At 42.1% G+C, this 6,396-nt stretch overlaps 1 pseudogene; it reads right to left on the minus strand.

The window, feature by feature from the left end:
* Positions 1 to 4,597: 4,597 nt before the first annotated feature.
* Positions 4,598 to 6,097, minus strand: LOC118625269 (annotated as a pseudogene).
* Positions 6,098 to 6,396: the final 299 nt, after the last annotated feature.

The following is a 6,396-nucleotide window of genomic DNA, read 5'->3' on the forward strand; positions in this document are numbered from 1 at the left end:
GCTTTCTAATTCTTTTTTTTTTTTTTTAATCCTCACCCGAGGACATTTTTCCATTTCTTGTTCAGATAGAGTGAGAGGGGGAGAGAGAGAGAGAGAAACATCGATGTGAAAGGGACACATCGAGTGGTTGCCACCTGCACGACCCAACCAGGGCCGGGGACAAACTGCAACCGAGGTACATGCCCTTAGTGGGAACCAAGCCCGGGTCTTTCTGGACCGCAGGCTGATGCTCTAACTGCTGAGCAAAACCGGCCAGGGCTGCTTTCTAATTCTTTAAGTTGTGAGGTTAGTTTATTAGAAATTTTTCTTGTTTCTTGAGGTAGCCCTGTAGTGCTATGAACTTCCCTCTCTCTCAGAACTGTTTTCGCTGCATCCCATAGATTTTGTGTTGTTGTGTGTTCATTTTCATTGGTGTGCAGGAAGTTTTTAATTTCTTCCTTGATCTCCTCGGTAACCCATTCATTGTTTAATAACATGCTATTTAGCCTCCATGTGTTCAAATGTCTTTGCATTTTTTTTTTGCAATTGATTTCTAGTTGCATGCCTTTGTGATCTGAGAAGATGCTTGATATGATTTCCGTCTTCTTGAACTTGTAGAGATTTAGTTTGTTTCCTATCATGTGGTCTATCTTTGAGAATGTCCCATGTGCATTTGAAAAGAATGTGAATTCTGTAGTTTTGAGGTGTAATTCTCTGTAGATATCTATTAAATCCATTTGGTCTAGTGCTTCATTTAGAGTCTCTGTTTCCTTGTTAGTTTTTTTGTCTACGGGATCTATCCAGTGATGTCAGTGGAGTGTTGAGTCCCCTGCTATGATTATATTGCTGTTGATTTCTCCTTTGAAGTCCTCCAGAAGATTTTTTATATATTTTGGTGCTCCTCTATTGGGTGCGTATATGTTTACCAATGTTGTATCTTCCTGTTGGATAGATCCTTTCAATATTATGTAGTGGCCTTCTTTGTCTCTAGTTATGGCCTTCATTTTGAAATCTATTTTATCAGCTATGAGTATTGCTGCCTCAGCTTTTTTTCCCCTTTACGTTTGCTTGGAAGATTTTTTTCCATCCCTTCACTTTCAACCTATGTGAGTCTTTTGTTGTGAGGTGGGTCTCTTGTAAACAACATATAGATGAGTCATGCTTTCTTATCCAATCAGCTACTCTGTGTCTTTTTATTGGAGCATTCAGTCCATTTACATTTAAGGTGATTATTGATATGTATTTATTTATTACCATTTTTGTTTAGTTTGGTTATATTTTTCTTCCTATTTCTTATACCTATTAGAGCAGTCCTTTTAACATTTCTTGCAGTGCTGTTTTGGTGCTAATGTATTCCCTTAGCCATTTTTAAATTTTTTTTTTTTAATCTGGGAAGCTCTTTATTTGATGTTCTATTTTGAATAAATGCCATGCTGGGTAGAGTAGTCTTGGATTCAGATCCTTGTTTTTCATGACCTTGATTACTTCATGCCATTCCCTTCTGGCCTGTAGTGTTTCTGTTGAGAAGTCAGCTGAGAGCCTTATGGGAGTTCCTTTGTAGGTAACCTGTTGCTTATCTCTTGCTGCTTTTAGGATTCTCTCTTTGTCTTTAATTTGTGGCATTTTAATTACTATGTGTCTTGGTGTGGGCCTGTTTGGGTTCTTCTTACTTGGGGCTCTCAGTGCTTCTTGAACTTATGAATGCCTTCTTCCTTCACCAAATTAGGGAAGTTTTCTGTCACTATTTCTTCAAATATATTCTCTAACCCTTGCTCATTTTCTTCTTCTTCGGGGACTCCTATGATGCAAATATTATTATGTTTCCAGTTGTCCCACAGTTCTCTTAAGCTGTCTTCCTGTTTTTCAATTATTTTTTCATTTTGGTTTTCTGATTGGTTGATTTTTTCTACCCTGTCTTGTAATTCACAGATCCGGTCCTCAGCTTCCTCTACTCTGCTCTTTAGACCTTCCAATGTGTTCTTTATTTCTGATATGTCATTCTTGGTGTTTTTGAATTTCCAGTTGGTTGATTTTCAACATTTCTAGGTCTTTACTCATGGTGTTGATGTCCTTACTCATGCTGTTGAGCTTCCTCAAGATCATTCCTCTGAGTTCTAGCTCTGTATACTTGCTTAACTGTTCCACATTTATCTCATCTTCGGTAGATGTCTCCTGTTCTTTCATTTTGCTTTTGTTTCTTTGTTTCACCATTTTGGCTATCACAGTGGGCTTTGTAGCCTGCCAAATTTTCCCTGTGGGTGTTGTTGTTCTGCTGTTTGTGGCTCCCTCTCTTGGGTTTGGCTGAGCGAGCGAGGACCCACGTTAAACACCACTGTGAAGTCTTACTTTCCTGGTTAGAGTTGCTAGACGAGGAATGGTTCAGTTATCCTCTAGGTTTTTGCCTTGCGGCTATCTGTAGCAGTTACTAGAAGAGTCTTGAGTTCTCAGTTGAATGAAAAACTCCCTCAGATGCGTAGTGTAAGGGGATTTCCCGAGGGTGGGGTAGATTCTGGTTGTTAATGAGCCTCAATTTGCATTTCAGTGGCCCACCTGGGTGGGATTGATTCACCTAGGGAGGGGTTGCCACCTCTCCCCAGAGCCCTGGGAAGGAGTAAGATGGCCACCGTCCTGCGTTGCTGCAACTCAGCAAAAGCTCTGAGTGCCCTCCAAATCCCGAGTGTCCCCACACAGTTCCAGTCCAGTCTGCCCTCTCTCTTCTGGAGCCCCAGGTGAATGGCTGTGGCTATTTTAGCATCTGTCCTGGCATTGGGCCGTGGAGCCGCTTGGGCATTTTACCCGAGGGCTCTGCTCACAGCTATGACCGCTGCTGTCCGTGGGCTCTTAGCCCCACTCTCGTGCCTCCGCAATTGTACCAGGATTGAGTTAGTGTCCCTGGTTATATGATCTTCACAAGCTACTTTTCTGTTGCTTTTTGCTGACGATTTGTCTTTATTTTAGTTGTAATTCCAGTTTGATCCTGCGAGACGGTCTGTGTAGCTTCCATTTCCTCCACCACCAGCCACTGCAGTCTTCCAATTCTTAAACATATTATATCTCTCCATTTATTTAGGCTTATTTTAAGAATCACTGTTTTGAAGTTTATAGCTTATAGTTTTTGTAAAACTTTTGTTTGCTTTGTACTTAAATACTTCATTTTTTGGAGTTATTGTAAGTGGTATTGTGTTTTAAATTTAAGTATCCAATTGTTTATTGCTGCTATATGGAAACATGATTGATGTTTATTAACCTATTAACCTGTGATCTTGCTAAATTCATTTATTAGATCTAGGAGTTTTTTTGTAGATTCTTTTGGGTTTTCTACACATTGCCTATGAAACAGTTTTATTTATTCCTTCCAATCTGTATGCATTTTATTTTCTCTTGCTTTATTTCACTGGGTAGGAGTTCTAGTATGATGCTGAATTGAAGTGGTGAGAGTGGATATCCTTGCCATGTTCTAGACCTTAAAAGGGAAGCATTCAGTCTTTCATCAGTATGATGTTAGCTGCAGGTTTGTTTGTTTGTTTTTTTGGATGGCTTTTATCAGACTGAGAAAGAGCTCATCTATTCTTAGTTTATTGAGAGTTTTTACTCTGGGATGGATGCTGAATTTATTAATCAAACACTTATATTTATTTTTAGATAGAGAAGAAGGGAGATGGGGAGAGGGAAAGAGAGGGAGGGAGAGAGAAATATCTATGTGAGAAATGTAGATCAGCTGTCTCCTCTACACCCCCTACTGGGGATCAAGCCTGAACCTGGGCATGTGTCCTGACCTGGAATTGTATGGGTGACCTTTTGGTGCACCAGGATGATGCTCAACCAACTGAGCCACATTGGCCAGAGTGATGCTGGTTTTATCGGAACTTTTTTCTGCATCAATTGAGATGATCGTTCCCCCTCCCCCTTTAGGTCACCAATATAGTGGATTATATTTATTGATTTTTAATTATTAAATGACTGTTGCTTTTCTCAGGATAAATTCTACCAAGTCTTGTTGTATTTTTTTTTATACTGCTGGATTAGATTTGATAATATTTTGTTGAGAATTGTTTTTTTCTCATTAAACTTTGTTTCAATGGGTCTCAAAATTCTGTGACAGATTTTTTGCCAAGTTGTTTCCATTACAAAGTAGTTATTTTAAAAACTACTAACTTGCCCTGGCCGGTTTGGCTCAGCTGTTAGAGCATCAGCCTGAGGTTCAGAGAGACTCAGGTTCGGTTCCTACTAAGGGCATGTTCCTTGGTTGCAGTTTGTCCCCGGCCCTGGTTGGGTCGTGCAAGTGGCAACCACTTGATGTGTCCCTTTCATGTTGATGTTTCTCTCTCTCTCTCCCCCCACACACACTCTATCTGAACAAAAAAACAAAAAAAAATGTCCTCGGGTGAGGATTAAATAAACAAATAAATAAAATAAAAACTAATAACTTAAAATGTACCTTACAGGCAAAAATCAGATGGTCCACAAAACATTCTTTTCTTCTGAAGGTTTTAGGATGCATTGTAATTATTAACCAGTCTTATACAATTAAAATTAAAAGCCCAATTGAGACAGATAGTTCTGAGATGGTTCTTCCACCACTGATTGAGACTGGGGTGGCAGGTATTGGGGATCATATTCACTTAGCCTCCTGAGCTTTCTGAGCAGACTTGGTGACTTTGCCAGCTCCAGCTGCCTTCCTGTCCACTGCTTTGACGACACCCACAGCAACTGTCTGTCTCATGTCACAAACAGCAAAATGGTCCAGAGGAGGATAGTCAGAGAAGCTCTCAACACACACGGGCTTGCCAGGAACCACATCAACAATGACAGCATCACCAGTTTTCAGAAATGTTTGACTACCTTCCAGCCTTTTCCTAGAACAGTGATCAGTCTTCTTCAGCTCAGCAAATGTGCAAGCAAGTGAGCTGAGTGACAGTCCAGCACAGGTGCATACCCAACACTTATTTGGCCTGGGTTGCTCAGGGTCATTACCTGAGCTGTGAAGCCAGCTACTTCCATTGGTGGGTCATTTTGCTGTCACCAGCCACAATGAACACCTTTGACAGACACGTTCTTGACAATGAAGCTCACATTGTCCCCAGGAAGAGCTTCACTCAAAGCTTCATGGTGCATCTCAACAGACTTTACTTCAGTTGGAACATTGACTGGTGCAAAGGTGACCACCATGCAGGGTTTGAGAACACCAGTCTCCACTTGGTCCACAGGGACATTATCAATACCACCAATTTTGTTGATATCCTGGAGGGGCAGATGCAGGGGCTTGTCAGTTGGATGAGCTTGTCATAGGATGCAACCCAGAGCTTCATGCAGCATGGTTCCACTGGCATTGTCAGCTTTATGAGTGACTTTTCATTCCTTGAACCAAGGTATTTTAACACTTGGCTCCAGCATGTTGTCACCATTCACACCAGAAATTGGCATACATGCTTCAGTGTCAGAGTTGTAGCCAGTTTTCCTAATGTAGGTGCTGACTTCCTTAACAATGTCCTCATATCCCTTCTGGCTGTAAGGTGGCTCAGGGGAATCCATTCTGTTAACACCAACAGTCAGTTGTTTCACACCCAGTGCAAACACCAGAAAGGCATGCTCAGGGTAAGCCCTTTCATAGAGACACCTGCTTCCAGTTCACCATCATATAATCAGGACAGCACAGTCAGCCTGACATGGGCCTGTAGTCATGTTTTTTTTTTTTTTATCCTCACCCGAGGACATTTTTGCATTTTTTTGTTCAGACAGAGAGGGAGGGAGAGAGAGGAAGAGAGAGAGAGAGAAACATCGATGTGAAGGGGCACATCGAGTGGCTGCCACCCGCACGACCAACCAGGGCCGGGGACAAACTGCAACCTAGGTACGTGCCCTTAGCGGGAACCGAACCCGGGTCTCTCTGTACCGCAGGCCGACACTCCAACCGCTGAGCCAAACTGGCCAGGGCTGTAGTCATGTTTTTGATAAAGTCTCTGTGTCCTGGGACATCAATAATGGTCACATAATACTTGCTGATCTCGAATTTCCAGAGAGAGAGAGAGAGAGAGAGAGATACCATGCTCACATTCAGCTTTCAGTTTATCCAAGACCCAGGCATACTTGAAGTCCTTCCCATCTCAGCAGCATCCTTCTCAAAGCTAGAGCAGAGCCCTGGCCAGTTTGGCTCAGCAGCTAGAGTGTCAGCCTGCAGTCCAGAGAGACCCGGGTTTGGTTTCTGCTAAGGGCATGTACCTCAGTTGCAGTTTGTCCCCGGCCCTGGTTGGTCGTGTGGGTGGCAGCCACTTGATGTGTCCCTTTCACACTGATGTTTCTCTCTCTCTCTCTCTCTCCCTCCCTCCCTCCCTCTCCTTTCCTCCCACTCTATCTGAACAAAAAATGGAAAAATATTCTCGGGTGAGGATAAAATAAATAAATAAATAAATAAATAAA

Source organism: Molossus molossus, unplaced genomic scaffold (assembly GCF_014108415.1).
Source record: "Molossus molossus isolate mMolMol1 unplaced genomic scaffold, mMolMol1.p scaffold_m16_p_11, whole genome shotgun sequence".
NCBI lineage: Eukaryota > Metazoa > Chordata > Mammalia > Chiroptera > Molossidae > Molossus > Molossus molossus.